Consider the following 20,922-nt stretch of genomic DNA (forward strand, 5'->3'; position numbering starts at 1 on the left):
AAACTCCTTAGCAGCACCCAGGCCTGCTTCTCCAGGACCCAGGCCGGAAAACCCTGCGCTGGCCATAGCCCCGCTGAAGCCAGGCGAGGCATCCAACTCCACCGAATCCCAAACCCTGCAGGGAACCCAGGAGTATCACCGCACCTGAGGAAGCTGAAGGCCCCACCACGCAGCCCCACCAGGGGGCCAACGATCGTCACTCCCCAGCACCCTGTGCCGGGAAATAAAAGCCCAACCTGCCGGAGGCAGGAAAAATTAAACTGAGTAACATGGCTATGGGGGAGGAGTTATAGGGGTAAAAATAAATAAAAGAAGGTCCTGTGTTGGAGGCAGGGGCCTCATGAGGTAAGTACTGTGATGAGGAAGAGTGGACGTGGAGGTAATGAGTAACTTGCTAGGGAAATGTGAGGATGCTTGTGACGGTGAAGAAGAAGGCTATGCAGCAACACTGTAGATGAGAGGACTGAAACTTGAAAGTCTCCAGGTGTTTTGCACTATGTTATTCATGATCCATCACCATTGACTATGCTGGCACAGCCTGATGGGAGTTGTAGACTGAAACACTGGAACAGTCAGAGGTTGCAGATGCTTGCTGAAGATCCTATAACAAGCTGCCTGGAAGTGAGTTTGGATAAGAAGTGTCTATTTTCAAGAACAAAGTCTAAACAACTATTTTACACAATGTATCCAGGTAACATGTTTGGACATAAGAGGCCCGCATTCATCTGACTTCATGTACGGCATGTGATTTGCTGTTTTTTTTTCAAATTAACCAACGGGACGGTTTCTGGGGCTGTGTGCTGTATGCACAAGCAGGTTCCTTAGAATACGAGGATGGTGTAGCTGCCGATATCCTGGACCTGCCTGCAGGAAAAACAGGTTACATTTCTGAACTTGTACAATCCTTAGGTTTGATTTGATTTATTGTGCATTTGTAAGGTGCTTATACAGCAAGTAAATTGTGTTTCAAAGCGCCCACAGAGCAGCAGGGACCAAAGATGGGAATGAAAAAAAGACAGATCTAACAATGTAAGATCGAGGCAGACCTACTAGTCCTTGTGAGCCTTCAGAACGTGCAAGCACAGGGATAGAGAGAAGGGATGAGGGGTTGGGGGATAAATGCAAGTTGTACCAGGAGGTAAGTGCTGGGGGTGAGCAGCTGTACGTGCCTAGGTGAGTGGAGAGCTGCTTATAAAGTGCAAGTCTATGGTGGCATAATCCAGTGGGTGCCATGGCAAGTGCTGCTAGTGGGGGGAGGCTGAAGGCGATTGAGTGTGGGAGGCCAGGGACCAAGCGGACACATAAGGGCCATGGTCAACAATGTCAGCAACTGTGGGGTTTAGTAGAGGAGGGATAATGGGAACAAAAAGGGGAAAAGGAAAGCCTTGAAGAGCTTCCGGAATTTGAAGAGATCCTGCTTAAGACGAAGATGAAGGGGGAGGCTGTTCCATAGGAATGAGCCTGCTGAGGAAAGTAATCAGCCAACAGCCCACTGTTTAGCAAAGTGCTTGACACACAGAAAGCTGGTTTAGCATGGTGCTCGGCCCCAGACAGCCTTATGGATGATGCAGAGGGATTTGAATTTGATCCTTGGAGCAAAAGTGATCCAGTGGAGAGTTTTAAAGGAAGGAGAGATGAGGTCCCTGCCTTAAGGCCAATCAATTTAATCAATTGTTTTGGATGGCAGCCCTGGGTTTTGCAAAGGAAATGTCGTGCATGGGGCAACTATTCGATGTTGCTGGAGAGGAAACATCATTTTGCTTTTATGTCATTTACAGGACAGGAAGCTCTGCAGTTTATGTGACTGTTGCTGAGATGTTTTGTTTCATGCTCAATGTTGACTTTATAAATTCATGAGTCTGATGCAGAAAGCTCAAAGGAAAGTAAAGATGGTTGGGTTACTGGGTGTGCATTTTGTAATTCACATTTAAAGGTCTACTGGGGATGAAAGACCATAATGCAGTTATGTTGACCAGACAAAACAAAAGAGGGGGTGACTGGAAAGTGTTTAGATGGTGTCCTGCACAAGGGATGAGACCAAGCAGTTTGGGCTGGGCTGCCCCTTTTTGGGTGGGACCAAGCCTAATTAGCATGTTAATCCTTGCCAGGATGAAGGACAATTGCGTGGGGGGTTGCCCAGAGGCATGCCAAAGGTTATTATTAATTCCATGGGTGTGCCTAGACATGGGTTCCTAGCCCGCTAGGCCTAAAGTCCCAAGATACACCTCACTGATTACACCCAATGAGGGTGAAACGTGTCTGAGGTTGCTTGTGGTCTTGTGCAGAAGGGATGTGACAAAGCACTTCGGGCTGGACTGCCTCCTTTGTGGTAGGACCAAAACTGATTTGCATATGGCTTATCAGGCTGAGGAATGGTGGGCTGGAGAGTTTCCCAAAGCTATTCCAGAGGTTAGGATTAACTCCAAAACTTCCAGGATCACCTATATTGTTTTGTGATTTTGACCAGACTCCTGAAATGTTATGTGCTGTTCATTTTTCTGAAAGTGGAGTGATGAGTCTTGCGTCACAAACCTGAGAAAGCAAATCAGAAGGTTGAGTGACTGTGGCTGATATCACTTGCGTGACTGCCTGTAAATCCTATAGCTTTATTAGATTTCTTTCTGAAAAGTATGCTTTAAGATTCTTCACTCTGATGCATTAGTCAAACAATAATTATTGGCGGGAGAATTGTCCCCCACCCAAACCCTCTTGGAGAGGTCATGCTCCCTTGCTTCACTCAGTCTCCTGGTTACATTCAGGAGGGGGCAGGTAGATATCTGCCTCTGTAGTGACAACCAAAAGCTGGCACCCATGCTGGACAGAGCTATAGTGATTAGGTTTTGAGGGCAAGGTCACTGGGTCTGGGCTTTAGGGCAATATGGTGAATGTGAATGGCGGCTATGGTGCCTGAGACTGGTGGGGACTATGTGGATTTGGTCGCATGGGGTGGCACCATTGTAAATGGGTCTGTGAAGCGAGGGGCAGGCTGACTGGGTCTAGAACAGTGGTATCCACATTTTTGGCTAGGCCCACATTGAGTTAAAATAATATTGGCAACCCCAAATACTGCTTATATTGTATATATTTAAAGTACTCACCATCCACCATTTTTAAAATAGATGAATGCTCCCCAGACATCCTTAGCAGTCCAGGGTGGCTCAGCCCCACAGTTTGAAGACCACTGGTATGGAGTTCTAGGTTGATTAGGTCTAGGGATTTGTGTCTATTGGAATTAGTTTGGCATGGCATACCTCCTGCCTCCCCCTTCCTTGCCTCCTTCCCTCTATCTGGTCTTCGTGTTGCCCCACTGCTCATTTCTTCAATGTAACTCTTTAGCCTTCTACTCTTTATTGTCCTCTTTAATGTCCATCTCTCTCTCTCTCTCTCTCTCTCTCTCCCTCTCGTTAATCTCCTTATCCTTGTTTCTACCTTCATGCTACTGTGTCCCTCCTAAACGTTGTTCTCCTTCTCTACTTTTTTTACTAACACCCCTCAGTTGTTTCTCTCTTCCTTGTGCTCCTCTTTTCATCTCTGCTCGTCTAACTTCTGCCTCTGCTCTTTCTTTTGCATCTGCTCTTCCTTCCACCACTGCTGATCTTACTTCATCCTATCACCTACATTCCTCTTTCTAAATCCTCCTTTTCCTTTCACCTTGACTCCCCTTACTCCCTCCTCCATTCACCTCAGCTTCCCCTTTCACCACTGCTTGTCCACCTTCACCTCTCTCTTGCTCTCCTTCCCATTCCTCTTCACTTTCCCTCCATGTTCCAAAGTCATTCTCTCTATCCACATTCCTAAATCGTGGGGTGCGGCCCATGGACATAAAGGGGTGAGTGTATTCAGATGCAACTACAGAATGTGCGTGCTGTGTTTGACAATACTTGTGTAGGCTGCAGAAGCACCCGCTTGGCTTGTGGACCACACCCCCATGAGCCAACTTATTAAAACCTCTGAACTCCATCTTTGCTTTACTTTGCGTGTGCATGTGAGGACCACTGTGTTTGAGATCCAGAGTTGCTTGGTCGTGTTCAAGGTTGAATGCATCCAGACTTCTCGAATGTTTGGCAGACATGGTTGCCAGACCTCTAGGCAAACTGTGCTTGTACGCTGCTGTCTTTCCATTAACCAGGCTTTGGTCCTAGAAAACTGCCCAAGCTGGTGCTTCTGTGAACTTCTTGGGTTTTGTCTTTATTCTTAATTGCCCAACATTACACAGGCATGGGTAGCTGATGATAGCATGATGTTGAAGGGCTACGGATCGGCTGGAAAACCTAGGGGATCTCCTGTACACCCTCCTGCAGGGTCTTCATCATGTAGCGGGTGGAAGCCCGTGGCACCTACAACCACCCCAGTCAGTTCAACTAGCCCTAAGCATGGAACTTCATAACAGAGGCAATGGGATTGTAGTCTGGTCTGGGTGCTTTGAGAATTGTGTCGAAGTGGCTTTCTTGATTGGGTCTGTGGGCTATAGTGATTGGTTCTGGGGGACTACAGTGATTGGGTCTGGGGCTATGGTGAAGGTGTCTGGATTGGCACAGTGAGGAGCCCTGTAGGTCTATGGTAACTATGTCTAGGTACAAAGGGGTCCACATAGAGCTATGGATATTGCAACTGGAGGTGCCTACAAAGAGGGGTTTCAAATAGGGCCATCCTGATTGTGTATAGATGGGCCTACAAAGTGGGCTCTGCATAGGGCTATGGTGATTGTGTCTGGATAGGCCAGCAAAGAGGAGACTACATGGCTGCTTTGGTCTGGGCAGCAACTAAAATGATTGGTTCTGGACATGAGCATATAAAGGGGGGCTCTGCAGGGGTACACGATGGGGTGATCTACAGGTATACAAAGGGACAGTTTGGATGGGGCTATGACGTGCTTGTCTGAAGGTGGCAATGAGTGGGTCAGGAAGGGGACATTGGAGAGTGGGTCTCAATGTCATGCCATCTTAAATAGCACCATGCTTCTGTCATTATAAAATCATAAAATTCTTGAAGACTGCACACCACGAAATGATTGCTGGGTACTCAGATGAATCAACAGGCAGCATGGTAACAAATTGAGAGGATGGGGATTTGGGTTGTGTGTAACAGGGCAGGATCATGAGGTGTGGTTGAATAGCTGGCATTGTTTCCACATTAAAACACATGATCATGCTGCCTCATTAATTATCATGCTGGAATCTATGTTGCCCCCAGAATGGTATCACAGTGGCATAATACTTTTTGAGGGGCAATGTAGAAAGGTCTGCTTTTGCCCAGGACATTTTGATGGCAGCCTAAACAAAGCAATGCCAGTGTTCTGCCAGTGAAACACATGATCATGCTAGTGCGATCATGGGTTTCACTGAGACAACACTGGCACCTCATCAAAAAAAGGAAACATTTCAAAACCCTCTTCATTGCACACCACAGTTACAATGGGAAGGGCCCAGCTTGTTTCAAAAGAATGTAATAACACTGCACAGCCACAAGGGCTCTCAACTCAAGTTACGTTGCTCTAGTCCTTGTCCCAGATTTCAAGAGGAAATGACAATGGGCCACATCACGAGTCTGGCGGTAACCCTTAAATCTGGCGCTAGCACTGTTACCACCAGATTTAAGAGTCTGCCAAATCAGCGCTTTGGCGGATTACTCCCCAGCTCTGATCTGGGGGGAAATCCACCGAAAATACGCGTTCATACCGCCGGCGGGAAATCCGCCGGCAGTATGAGCGCAAAATTTCCCCATTGAGCCCAATGGGGAATGGGGCATTCCCGAATGGGCTCAATGGGGAATGGGGATTTCCAAATCCACCAAACCTGTGATCCGGCGCTAATAGCGCTGGTGGGTTTGGCAGTAGGGCAGATAGCGCCAGCGCTATTAGCGCCAGCATTACCGCCCAACTCGTGATGAGGCCCAATGTCTTTCTCATTTTTAACTACCAAACTTTGGAATTCTCTACCCAAACATCTCTGAATTTAAGCAAACCACCAGAAATTCAGGAAACACCTGAAAACATGACTCTTGAGCACACACAAACTGGATATACAGCAAGTAATTCAGACTACAACGAAGATTCTCGACGGCTTCCACAAACTGCAACTCTTAAAAGTTGCATGTGCCCAGATGTCCATATAAATAGAATCCCTGACAATGCATCACTGTTATGAAAAAAGCAAACATGCCACAGACGCCTAGGTAATCCCCCAGGGGTGTTGCTAGATCTGGAAAAGATCTGGGGCTACACTAATGTTGGGACTGTCGCGACGCGGGCTAGCTAGTCTTTTGCTTCTAGCCCCTGAGCTTCTATCCGGGGCTTCCACCAGAAGACCCACGGCTATAGCCCTCGTAACCCCCCACCCCCAGCAACTCGTCTGACAATCATCTAACCCAAACCCCATTCCTACTTCTAGCGGACCCATTACGCACTGCTAAACCCACCAACGTGTAAACCACATTCACTGACGGCAGATGACCCACATGGTCTGGCACACAATACACATATTTATACCCTGCCAACCACCTTTCAGCAGCTCACATAACACCAATGAATACAGCCAGGACTAGCAGCTTAACACTGGGATCACCTTTCCAACTATCGCCTTAACATGACCTCCCCAACCTCTTTTCTATAGATTACTAGCATAAGAGCAATACACACGACCACTTTACAATACCTTGCCTTACCCTCCTGCAGGAACTGTCCACCACATCCCTTTATCCACTAAATTGTCCTGTGGCACTCACATTGCCCTGGAACTGCCCCATTGCAAATAGTATTGCCCACCTAATTGCCCCAGGTTATCTTCCATTGGCTTGTCAATTGATCCATGTCACTCCCTCTTGTTTGCTCCAGGAATTTACCCATGGAACATCATTTTATAATATGAAATGCACTGATGCACTCACATTGCCCCAGAACAGTCCCATCTCTCTTCCTATTACCCCTTGAATTACTTTATGACCCTCATATTTCTTTAATAACTCCTACATAGCATGTCCTTTTGAGCAGAAGTGTTTTGTGGTGCTACAATTGTCTCCCCGACTTTCCCATGTCGCTCTCTTTGCCCCAAGGATTGCGCCATGCCACGCCCACCGCTCTATGAAACCTACATTGCCCTTAGAACTGCGACATGGCAGGTCCCACGCCCCCTGAATTGTCGAATGGAACTTACTTCTGCCCCAAAATGTCCAAAAGTCATATCCCATTTCCCCAATAACTGATCCATGTCACGTGACATTGACCCAAGAACTGTCCCATATCACCCTCATGGCTCTCTGTTAAATTCCTCACTCATTGCCCTCTCTTCCAGAGTTTCTCACACCCACACTTCTGTCCCTGAGCCCTGCCTCCTTACGAGCCACATGAGGCATTCTGGGGACTAAACGTGAACTGTAATGCACTTGAACGAGGCCGTGTAACTCTGTCGCCCCGTTGACCCCTCTTGTGCGCCTATGGCTAGGGTGTGACAGCGCCACTCTGTGCCTGCAGGCTTCCTTTCTATGGTTGTACGAGCTTGACATCCGCCCAAACATGGACCCTTCCTACGGCAGGGAAGTCATTTCACCAAAATGCCTCGGGTAGCGGAAGTGACATCACATGACCCTTGACCTCTGATGACCTCTGATGACATCATGGGAAGTGATGCCATTTGACCCCACCCCACAGTGACATCACAGGAAGCAATGGATCATGACCGTTAACCACTGGACAAAACAGGAAGTGACATCACATAACATTGTTTCTAAGTACACTATGAAAAATATGGTTACAATATTACTGTAACATTTTATACAGGAATGGGCAGAATGGCCAAGTTTAACAACAGTACGAATTCATGCTGTTCCTCATGTGGATCTGAAGGTGCAGAGATGATGTACATGTTTTGGGTGTGCCTGAGAGTTGGCTGCTTTTGGGGAAAAATAGAGCAAGCTTTTAGAAAGGCTGTGGTGATTAGATAAGACTGGTCACCCAAAGAGTGCCTCCTGGGAGCATACCCGAGCATACTCGAGGATCAAGAAACTCAGGCATGTAATCATATTCATGGATATGGTGTGTTTGCTGGCTAAAAGGGCTATTGTGATGGCATGGAAAAAAGCTGGGGGCCCGCAATACTTCAAATGGCTCAAAGAGCTAGAACACTGGTCTAACGTAGAGACGAGGGTATGGGAAGAGGGGGTGGTTAGGGCTGGAGAAGAGGCAGGACCACGTTTGAAGCCTGGAAAGCACTGAACTGGGACATGTTCCACCCGTCAGACTATAAACCACCATGAACTGATTGCCCACAAGCCTAAGAGGGTATGAAATATTGCGGGTCAGCCACTTGACAGAGAACCCTTGGAGAGTTCCCCCCTACTCCCAGCAGGGAAAAGAAACCACGCTCTGTGAGGCAAACTCCCCCCACGCAGAGAATGCTGCACTCTAATTATGAAGCAGATGCTGAAGACCTTGGTTTCATTTGTTTGGTTTATTTGTATGTTTAAAGTTAACTTTTAGCATTTTAGCATTCTCTGCGTGGGGCAAACTCCCCCCACGCAGAGAATGCTGCACTCTAATTATGAAGCAGATGCTGAAGACCTTGGTTTCATTTGTTTGGTTTATTTGCATGTTTAAAGTTAAATGTTGATTTGGTAAAATACGTGCGCTTATGAATCAGCGGCAATGCAATGTGATGCAAATTGTCCATGTATGTTTTAAATGCCAATAAAAACATTTTAAAATAAATAAACAAGAATGGATCACCATATGTATCAGCAAAACATGCTACAACTGCAACTTGCAAAAAGCAAAATACATAGTCCAAAATGGATGCTTATTCGACTCTAAATGCTTTTTTGGAGGATTTTGTCTGCATTGTGAATTTGAGGTGTTTAAGAACAGATTAATTCAGTGACTCACCCCCTGAAGTGTGCTAGAAATAAACCTTTAATGAGTCTAGCAATTATTGTATGGAATTCCAGAAAGATAAATAGCTCAAATAGCCACATGGCATTGGCCACAGCCCAGGTGCTTCAATTTGTAAAATAAAAGGTTAGGGGTAGCAAGGGAGACCTCGGGGGTCGCAAGTGCGACCACTGGCAACCAATAAATGACGTCCCTTTCCTACAGGCAGGTGGCTGCTGCCTGCCAGAGCGCACAGCTCAGCTAGCCTAAAAACTGCTCATTTCAGCAGCAGTGCTCTACCTTTCCCACTCTCCCTCTCCATAATAGCTTATAGGGCGTTACTGCACAGTCTATTAAGGAGAAGCTACCAATGCCCCCAGACAGCCATTAAGCAGCTCAGTAATGTAATTCCAGGTTTATGGGCCTCTTTGCTGTGAAGGCTGTCACTGCATTGGTCCTGACATTATCACATCCTCTATCACATGCATTATTTGTCCTGCATACATACACTTGGAGTACACCTTTTCCTTCGAAGAATGAAGCAGGCAGATTACATTTTGATCGTGTATGTGACATCAGCAGCAGCGTTTGCTGTCTCGCTTTCTTTAGACTGCTCTTCGAGACATCTTTAATTGTTCACTGCCAGTCCGTGTACCATTGACGCCCTGGTCACTAGGCAACCCTGCAAACGTGGAGAAGCTTCAAGCCTGCACCTGATGGCGAGACTGCCAACTGGCACATGAACCCATAAGCAAACCATGACATTATGAGGCAGGCGGAGGCAGCCACGGTATCCTAGAAATGTACTACTCAAAATGAGGTGCATTCCAAGGGAAATGCACAGGAGCTTCTCCACAGCTGATAATCAAGGAGCACTGAGCTTCCGAGACATCAACAGGCATTCTACAGGGCTCTCCCGCGTGTAAAAGATACGTGCCAATGTGTGCATTTGCTCTGATCACGCCAGTGCTCCAATCAGAATTGCAAAACGTGGCAGTAGTTACTCTGTTTATCCCACTTTCCTGCCCGTACTGCTAGTTTTGATTCAATCAATCAGTCAATCAATGGACCAATAACTGTATTGGTTTATCACACAGTATACAAAAATACAATAAAATGTTATTACATCAATTACACAGTTTAAACAATTCACAATCAAGTTTGTAATTACACAAAAGAGAATGTAAATGTAAAGTGCAGATGTGGTACAGGTGTTCCTCCTGTAAGACCAAGCCCGCACGAGATATTGGCTTACTGCAAATGAAGCAGCCACCATTTCCGTGAAGCTAAAAAACGCGTAGCCATGTTTACTTCTCGCATTTCTTCATCATGTGAAAGTGGCTACAACCAGCGCAGCCTAATAGCTTGATAATGCGGACATTGGAATGTAAAGTGAGTTGCTGACTCAAGATAACTCAAAGTAACCAAACATAACAAGGGCGAAGCCTCCAGTGACTTCAACGTAGACCGTAGAGCATCCGGAGTCAAATGTCGCAATACCTTGCCCTCAGGGTACATTATACCTAGACTAGTGTGAAAGCCTGCATACGAGCCAAAGTGCAGGTTATTATTTATACAGTAGGACCACTATATATCCTAAGGCAACAGCTCCCTTGAGTGGTGACAACAGGCAGAACGTCTCTACTCCGCATTACTTAATCGGACATCGGACAAACATACATCTGAGATAGTCGGTGGCCAAGTTTGTCACAAGCTCGAACTTCCAGAAATTCCCAGTCAACCATTGTGACTCGATCCCTGTCTAAATCGGGATAAGACCAAACATGGCACAGGCCGAGTCGACTGAAACATGATGTCATGAGCTTAAACCAGGGTACACCAATAGCCCTACCCACGACAGTAATCTCTTTCGCCAATAGCCTTAAAGTGTCATCAACTTGCTACTACCAGACCACTCTCGCTAACCACTCCTACTGCCCCACCTTGTCTAACTAGAAACAAAAAATATATAACTAGGGAGAAAGTGATCCCAGCGATCATCCCTACCCACTACCTGCTTGGAGACCACCTTGACCCAGGCTCATTTGTCAAAGAGTATGACAAAATCATGCTAACTACACTTGACACCATTGCTCCAAGCAAACTCAGACCTAGTAAGCCCAAAGCGCATCTGAACAAAGCGCCTCAACTCAAAGACCTCAGAAACCTAAAGAGTAGTTGTGAACCCACTTGGAGACTACTCCCAACCTCATCTAACAAAACAAAACTTACCAAAATCTCAACCCACTACAAAAGGAAATTATCCTTGCCAAACGCAACTCCTACAACAAACGTATCTCTAGCGCTAACTCTAGCAGTAAAGAATTATTCTCCATCCTCAAGGAACTTGAATCCCCCTTTAGCACTCCTGATATCTGCACCAAGGACAAAACATGGTGCACTGATATACAACAGGCCCCTCCAACATAATAACTACCCTTTAAAATAAAATATCCCCAAAAAAACAATCCCTTAACCATCCTCCTCTCAACATCACTCCAAGTGTCCCTTCGAAGGATACACTGGCTAACTTGACCCCCGATTTAATTTCAACACCATTTCTACCCTTGAGGCAGAGAAAGTAATTCTGTCACTCAAGCCCTCTAACTGGCAGGGAGATCTCTGTACCTGCTCAGCTCATAAAAGACACGGCAAGAGACCTGGCCCCTTTCATAGCCAAACACATCAATGCCTCATTTACATCTGGCACCGTCCCATCCAATCTCAAACAATCCTGGGTGCTCCCGTTACTAAAGAAACAAACTCTAGTTCCACTTATACCTACTAACTACCGCCCTATTACAACTGTCCCCTTTCTGCTTAAGATCCTTGATAAAGTTGCTTATCTCCAAATTCAAAAATACTTGGAGCAACATAAACTCCTTGGAGCAAATATATCAGGCTTCTGCCCCCAACATGGAACTGAGACTGCCCTTATCGACCTGAAGGCACAGGTAGACGAGTTGAGAGACAAGGGGAAATCAGCCCTACTCCTACTACATGACCTCTTGTGGATCACAAGGTCGTATGCAGACACCTGGATTCAGCTGCCCACTTCTCTAAAGATTCTATTACCTGGATCGAGTCCTTCTTAAGTGACAGAACCATGAGGGTCTTCTCTCCCTCAGCAGCAGCAGACCCCATTCCCATCACCAGTGGTGTGCCTCATGGGTCCTATGTCGCCCCCACCTTATACAACATATTTACCAAGCCCCTCTTTGATGATTTGGACCTTCTCGGTATCACCTACACTAACTATGCAGATAATACCCAGATTCTCCTCCCACTTTCCGGGGATTACAAAGAGGATTTGGCCTGGGTGAATAGGGTGTATCTCATCATCCAGGCATGGATGGCCACTCAAGGTTTATGCCTGAATGTTGACAAAACAGAGCTTATAATTCTGGGCACCCACACTAACCTGAAGAAATTAGGACAGGATTACTCATCTTTCATCATAGATGGTAACCTTATTAAGGTGGCCAAGGAAGTAAAAACGCTCGGCTTCTACCTTGATTCCACCCTCTCCCTAGCCAAACAAGTAAGCTCCATTGCCTCTGCCACAGCCTACAGATGTAAGTTGATCAGAACCGGCAAAGCCTTTCTCTCAGATGACAATTGCATCACCTTGGCAAGAGCCTTGATCCTATCACTGCTCGACTATTGCAATGCATTATACATTGGGGCCAACAAATCTATCATCAATGCATTAAGAGCAGCCCTTGGAGTGCCCAAAAGGTCACATATATTGGTGATAAGGCGCCAAAATAACTGGCTCTCTACCCTCAACCAAATTCAATTAAAAACAGCCTCCCTGACTCACAAGGCATTGAACAACGCTGCCCCTAGCTATCTCATGAACAGACTGCAAAGAAAAATCTCCAATAGCCTTATTAACACCAACTGCATCACCATCCCTAGATTCAAACTATTTAAGGTTGTTGGAAACAGCTTCCACGTCAAAGCTGCTCAACTGTGGAACTCCTTACCACACCCCATTAGAGAAGATCAATCCTACCCTAAGTTCAGACTAAGTTACATCAACTGGCTTAAGTCGAACGACATCTAATGTGCGTACATACACATCTATCACTCAGGACTACACTCTCGCATCACTGTACCCCCTCTGGCATATTTGCCTGTACGCCACCGTATCCAAGTTGCTCCAACCTTGCCTCTGTATCTTGTCTATATTGTAATGATTGTCTATGCATATTCCATTGCGCTGTCCTTTCCTCTCTGTGTTTCTGTAACCTGTTAACTAAGCTTCGCATTATCTGTAACTGCTGCGCCCTGATACCCCTGGGTCTGGTGTGCATTATAAATGAATAAACTAAACTAAACTAAATGATCATGCCCGAGGATTCACCCAGAAAAGTTGGGTTTAAGGGCAATGCAAAAATTCAGACCATTGACTACTTTATCAATGGTTTTAAAAAGTGTTTTTCCCCTAAAAATGGTGATTGCAGATTTGAAAAGCCTTAAAGCTCCCCTCCATATGGCGCGTTTTGCGTTGCCGGAGTGGTCGTACTTCCTCTTTTTTTTCTGCGCTCTTATCTGTGTACACTTTAATGCGTGGTGAAATAGCACTCGGGTGGCCACTAAGGGATGTGTCTCACAATAAATAATCTCTGTCTTTATGATACTGCAATATGTAGTTTGCACATTTTACTGGAGGCCGTTTGAGCCCATAAGAATGTTACCCTATGGGGCAAGAGAGCTTCCTTGCGAGAGAGGGGGCCTCTAGGAGCTTCTAACGGGCAAGACGAGTAAAAGCAGTAGCTGATCCTGGATCAGTCGTTCTGCCTCATTGTAGCTATGGGGTTAGGGCAGGCTAGCTCCCTGCTGGCATTCTCGCAGGAGTTAGCCGAAGGGTCCTCCGAGGAATGAGAGCCTCTAGGAATGTAAACCGAGCAGGAGGCCATACACGTAGACCTTTCCTGACATCTCTGCTGATATATCTTTTAGGAAAGTACACTTTCCTGGAGCATCTTTGCTGATTCCAAGGTCTCCTTGTTGACACGTCACATTGAATTGAAAGGGTCTGTCGTCTTGTACTAATACCTATGTGCTTCCTTATCTCCTGGGACATCCCCTGGCCTTAATGAACATGAACGGACATGTAAGATCTGCTTAGTTTTAAAAGAATTGCTTATTCGACACATGTGCTGCATTCATGTAGTTCTGTCTGTCACACTTCGTATTCTTTCTTCTTTGTCGCTAGATGCTACTTCTACCCCTCTTATCATGACTAATGGCATCTCTGTTTACATTGATCAAAAAAACAACGGGAATTAATAGCACAATGCACTTACAACCATAGAGTGGGATCAGAGGAAATAATGAATATGTGCTCATTCATGACAGCTGCATACCTTTGAATCGTTTCGACGATAAATGAACTTCACAGGGTGAGTTGGAAGGGTACAGAATGAGATGATTTTGCATTTATAGACACACATTAACTCATAAACGTTTTCGTGTGCAATCGTATTAAGTTTGACTTGTGTTCTTTTTGTGATATTGGAAGTTGTTGCCTTAATAAGGAAGTCGTGGCAAAGCTAATATGTCTAATTGTATTAAGTATACATGTGCATTGTGGAAATGGGTGTATTGATGGTGATTGAATGGGTGTATGGCTTGGGATTTATTTGTAGTAATGTGTGTTTTGGTGTTTGATGTGTATGTGGAATGAATGTGTTTCTGATTGGAGTGTTGTATATTGTATGTATGATTTTTGCAGAGTACAATATCAGATTATCTCCAGGTCATTCCATTGTATGTCTAGGTGTTAAGCTTAGATCGCAAGCATACGGATATCATTGCCATGTTCTGGAGGTACTTGCATCATATGCCATCCTCTGAATAGGTATTCTTACCAGGGACGTCATTTCATGTCATTTCACCAAAATCACAGGGTTAGTGGAAGCAACATCACATGACCCTTGACCTGTGATGACATCACAGGAAGTGATGTAATTTGACCCAGCCCCCAAGTTACATCACCGTTTTTGCATTTGTTTCAGTTAATTTACTGTTCTAAGGCAATATCGAACACAGATTTGCGTATACTCAAGATACCTTCTAGCTCAGACACCTGGATCAACATGACTTGCTCTCTTACATTTGGGTCGAGATTGATGTTGAGTTGCACCAGACCAAGACTGGGTTGCCATGCTTGGCTATGTTCACTCTGCTTGATAATGATCTGCTCTTGAACTCTTCACATTTTATGTAGCCCACTAGAATGATGACTTGACTATCATCACTGAAGGACCTTTTCCCCTTCCGGTGTATTGTCTGATATTTTTCTTGCCACAAGTCTCCATATGTTCTCTTCACTATGATGGCATAGTAAGAGCTGGATAACAATAGAATGTTATGCCCCAAGTGAGCCTATGGGGCATGAACCTGGTCACTCTACTCGAGAAAAATCTCTTCTTCTTATTAGAACAAAGTAAACAATATTTCTACATTTTCAATCAAAATTTTCAGAAAAAAGAAAATACACAGTATATATCTTTTTTTTTAAAACGTTAATTGTATTCTTAACTCATACAATTTGTTAAAAAAAACCCTTAAATTACACCATTCATTCAAAAAAATATTTCTTTTGCTTTTTCTTTCTGCAAAATAACAGGCTAGATAGTCCTAATAACAAAAAAATGACTTTCAGAGAAACATCCCATAAAGACTTCTGTGTTCATAAATATTAATGTCAACTCAACCAAAAAATTAAGGTATTTAAACACAATCACATGCTATTGATTCACTACGCGTTTCGGGGTTATCCTGACCCCTTCTTCAGGTGATGATGTAGATTGCGTACATATTTTAATTTCCTACAACAAATTTCAAAGAATTTTTTTTTTTACTAAGTTTGTCTCTACGTGAAGGTGAACACCACTGTGTCAAGAACAAATTAAAAAAGATATCAATGACAATTTAACTGACCTTGGAAATATCCAGGGTCTATGAAATCTTCAAACACTGTTTGTGACTCGTAACAGTTGCCAATGGTTAAAGTCGTCCTGTGTTTATATTTCAGAAGTTAACTGTTATCATCAGTAGAATCAATGATCCTGTCCCAATGGCCAAACAGAATGCTGCACCCTCTCTAAAGAAAGAAAGACGAAACTCCAGATAATCAGAATTAGTGTCTCATACCCCGTCCCTAGTGACAATCCTTGCTCATTCAAATGAACGTGCCGTATTCTAAAAGCTCACCTTCAATTAGAAATCTTCTTAAACGCAATGCGGCAATGGTGAAACGGCTGCAGACACAGCCTCCCGTCCCGCAGTGCGTTTATATTCCTTACATAGAGTGTCACGTGATCGCAATAGGATCACGTGACATCCTCCGTAAATTTCGTAACTACTTTCTAACTTTAAACATCAAAGAACTAACTTGGAAATCGTCCTAAACACAATGCGGGAACGGTGAAATGGCTGCAAACACAGCCTCCCGTCCCGCAGAGCGTTTATGTTAGTAAGAGCTGGAGTCACCTAGCACCCTGACATTTTCTTGACACAGCTGTATTCCGCACATAGGTTTCGTTACTTTTGATTTTTGTTTGGCGTCTCATTGGATGACCCCTCTGTTTTGACCCTCTGGCGATCTCAATCTGTGGGAACTTTCTTCGCTCTGGGACACCAGCCACACATTCAACATTGAACACCAATCACAATTTGCCCTATTGCAATTGTGACAGTGACAGAGGACACTGGAATATTATAATCATTAACACTAGCGATTAGGACTAGGAACTAGTTGAATTATGGTTCTAACCAATTTATGAACCTGATAAATTGCAGACAACTGTTGTTTTGTCTTTGCTGTGTCTTACTCTTTCCAAACTTTGTTATAATGATGTTCAGTTTTTGGGTGGTTTTGTTTAGTTTTTCTTCTTGCGTTTGAAGGTATGGTATGTGTGTGATATATATGAGATAGGATTTGCAGAGGAATGAAAGAAAAGAGGGGGTGGGAGCAAGTTTAGTGCTCCTGTGTGATGAATTTATTGGTTGTTTTATAGTAACATGTGATGATTAGATGTTGAGGTAGTTTATTTCTGTATATATTTAAAAATAAATGTATTTGACAATAAAAATGTAATTTATCATAATAGTACATGATACATTTTGGGTCTGAACTTGACTACAAATGCAATAGGGCACATTGTTTTTGGTGTTGTATGTTTGACTCCTTTTTGGTTTCTCATTGTGCCTTGCCAGATAAAAGCTTTAGCTATACCTCCTCTTATTTGTATGACACATTCAACATTGTGCAACACCTGGCAACATGACTGCATTACGAACCTTTGGTGAATTTAGCTTCCTTGGCAGGGCAGTGTTCATCATTGGCCATATGTTTGTACCCACATCAGTAGCATTCTCTTTCCATTCTGCTGCTTCATCTCTTTGGTTTTTGCCATCTACCCATACAGTCTCTTTCTGTCTGGTGGTTTGGTGTCACACGACATTTGTCGCTCTCGGTTTTGGTTCTTGTTTTCTGGTTTTCTCGATCGCTGCATACCTCGCTGTTTCCTCCAAGCTTTGGTGATGTACATAGCCTTCTCCCGTGTTGGGTTTCTGCTTTGTACCAACTTTTCTTGAATGTGAGGGTTCTTGCAATAGACCAGCACCATGTCCATAAGTGCCTCATCTTGGTTGGCTCCAGGACTACAGGAGGGCACCACTTTGCACAAAGTTGTTAGGCAGTCAATCTATGAGTTCCACAGTGCTTTAATCCATATAATAGAATATCTGCTATGCTTTATAATATTTTCCTCAGTTTGAAAACATGTGCTGCCTTGCCAATACATCTTCATACTGGCATTATATGTACCATCTGGGTTCTTCTCTGATGCTAGTGTATTGAATAATCTCTGGTTCTCTGTTCCTAGGGCATTTGACAGCAAGGGTTAGCTCCCACCCTCTCCATGTATGCTTTGCATTTTTTTGGGCCATTTATAAACATCAGTAAGAAGCGAAGGAAGCAGTAATCGTTGTGTGACAGGAGCTTCTGTTTTTTACAGGGTTAGCAAGGGAGGCCACAGGGGATGCAGCTGCGACCTCTAGCGACCCTCAAATGACATCGCTGACTCTCACCATCTCACAGGTATTGCCATTATAAAGGCAAATAAAATATAAAATGTTTCAAGTATCCTGTGTACATGATTAGAGATAGCCTGCCTGTGACAATCTCACTAGCAATCTATGCAAACATTTAGTCACACCATGTAGCTATTGAATAAATTTCTAAGATTTCTAATCCTAGATAATACAATGCACTACTAATCAGCATGCACATTCGAGGACAATCGTGCTGCTTATCATTCAGTAAAGTAAATCTTTCTTCAATTATTATTGACATAACGTTAGTTTCTGTTAATACATAACAGATTAAAACTTTATTTTCGTCAATATCAAAAACAAATATTGGTATAAGAGAAAAGTTGCATACAAAAATGACATTCATGTAGACACATTTATATGAATTCACCCCCCCTAATCTAGGAAAACTGTGCTATAAATTTAGAACGCATATTAATTTATCTACTATATATATCCACCATAGATTCAAATTTTCTAGACTATTTAGTTAGGTGACTCTTTCCGCAACACAAAATCACTGATGAAATCATAGCTCTTATTCAGAACTGCACTTTTTCTATAGGGATACAAATGATAAACTCCCTTCCATTTCAACCTGTTTTTAAAAAAATATGTATGGCTTTCACATGTTTCAATTTATCAATTAACTATTTAGGCTATAAAGCATGTCTGCCAATTCACAGACTAAAGTGATTGACTGTATCTGTGAATACTGCAGAATTCAGTTTATTCAGGCTATCATTTACAAAAGTCTGCATTTGCAGCACTGGCAAGTGTTTCCTGTTATATAAAGCACACAGAGAAAGCATATGTGTTTCTTATTTACATGTAATGCAACTTACCTTTAAGTACAGTGAAAGAAGGATATAAACATTCTAACACGCTACAATATTGTATTCTCATTCTTTTAGTAATAACTTATCAGCCACTGCACACTGTGCACCCACAAATGCTGTTTTCTACATGAAGTGAAATCTGACTTGGCCTTACATATAGCGAGTAAGGAAAGTGCATTTTCTACTTTAAAATCAAAGTATTTTATTTGAAATTGGATCCCGCTTTTGGCATCATTTTCAGTTCCCTTCCACTGTGCAGGGGAATGATCCTTGAGGACGTATCTAATTACATTTGGGGGAATTTATATACTCACATTGGAAGGATATTTTAAGGCACTGAGCCAGCATGGACACTCATGGGTTTTCAAGACATTCATAGTCATCCTCTCCTCCCTCTTAGGAACAGGTCTGCTCCAGGTAATAATCTCTTCATGGATATGTCCCAATCCGGCAGGTGATATCCAGGCCCAGTTCTGATCCATTTGAAACAGGTGATATCGGCTTCTGTGCAGCCTTTAAATCTAGAGAGAGAGCTTTATTCCCAAAAATTATAATGGGTCATATTCTAACTCTGCCATGTTGAGTTATATGTGCTATTACCGAAGCAAAATACAGAGTGGTACATTTCACTGCAAACAAAATAATGAAAAAATCCCTAATTGTTTTATTTTTTATTTGGGGGTTCCTGCCCCAAGCCCCCTGTGTTTCTATTCCTATAACCCCACCCAACCCCATCCAGACCCATTTTAACCCGTTACTCCACTACAATATATACATTTATTTACAATGTTCTGTATTTTTTGGTATTTTTTACTTCAGTAAAATGCACCACTCTGATATTTTCAGTAAAATGACTGGATACACTATGTTGGTATCACACTTTTGGATTGGTCACATTTTTGTATTGGCTTGCTTAGTAGTCAGATGCCCCCAGAGAATACACTCTTCCAATCTACAGTGGTGGATCATATTTTGACTTATGTGAAAAGGGTGGGGGATGTATGCTCTTAACACCTTTGAATGAAAACAAAAATCCTTTGTATTCCACGGTTAATTGTAGCAATATGCCACATTGATGAAATATGGATTTATATGAACCTCCAGCCGAGACGGACATAGAGACATGGGACACCACTTTGTAAGATATCATTTTGAGACGGTAATAATACAACTAATCTTTAAATATTTAAGAAATGTGTGGAATTCTGATTTGGAGTCCTACGATACAGGAGTATGTTATGGACATGACAGACTTTAACATTTATTTCTAGGTCACGTGGTTGTGTATTTATATCAAAAATATTTCTTCAGCATAATAAGTCATTTAAACAGCTCTCAGAGGTACCTTTCTCTATGTCCTATTACTGGGTATTTGGTTGGCTTTATTACATTAACTGATGTCAAAGGTGACACTCTGTTTAAGTGGAATAATGTCTCTTTAAAGCTTGACATTATAACAGGCGTGTTTGTCATGCGAGCAATTCTGATTGTTATCAGGTCAGGAGATTGTAGCCTTGGTGTAATTTTAAGATGTATGTGTTAGAAAAGTCACTTGAAATGAACTCACAAGGGCCGGGGCACCTCATTAACTCAGGATTCTTGGTGGAGGTGTCCCTTTGTTCTGTGAACCAAATGTGTTTTTCATGCTTAAGAGCAAATAAATCTTATTCACGCCAGATGGCCCAGCCAGATCTCTTGGGACATTTAAACGCCCCACCCCCCCTTCATTGAAACATGTAAATGTGGCTGAAATGGAGTTTATCTGATTGTCAAGTTAGCAAGAAAACAGCATTGGTCAAGCCATCTGAGAACATCATATGGTGCTAAAAGCCTGAAAGGGCCATTCAAGATACCGTATTCACTTAGATTGTATTGATGTGATGTAATCCATTGTTTATGAATACTTTACAATGACTTCACTTTTTGTTCAACATATCCTATGCAAAGTACACATTGAAAATTAAAACAAAATCATCTTTGTACAGCCTATCCGCTGCTCCCCTTAGCCCCTTCATTTGTGGAGAAGAAATATGAAACCAGAAGTGGTTGGAAAGTGCAGCAGAGAAGACGCTAAGAGGGGCAGCAGCGGAGGGATACTTCCCCTGCTTAAAC

At 43.4% G+C, this 20,922-nt stretch overlaps 1 protein-coding gene across 1 annotated transcript in view; it reads right to left on the bottom strand.

The window, feature by feature from the left end:
- The window catches only part of ADRA1A (adrenoceptor alpha 1A), a 465,213-nt gene that overhangs the window by 391,477 nt on the left and 52,814 nt on the right, over positions 1-20,922 (bottom strand). The window lies entirely within an intron of this gene.

The sequence above is a fragment of the Ambystoma mexicanum genome, chromosome 10, assembly GCF_040938575.1.
Source record: "Ambystoma mexicanum isolate Mex_15411 chromosome 10, UKY_AmexF1_1, whole genome shotgun sequence".
In the NCBI taxonomy this organism is placed as follows: domain Eukaryota; kingdom Metazoa; phylum Chordata; class Amphibia; order Caudata; family Ambystomatidae; genus Ambystoma; species Ambystoma mexicanum.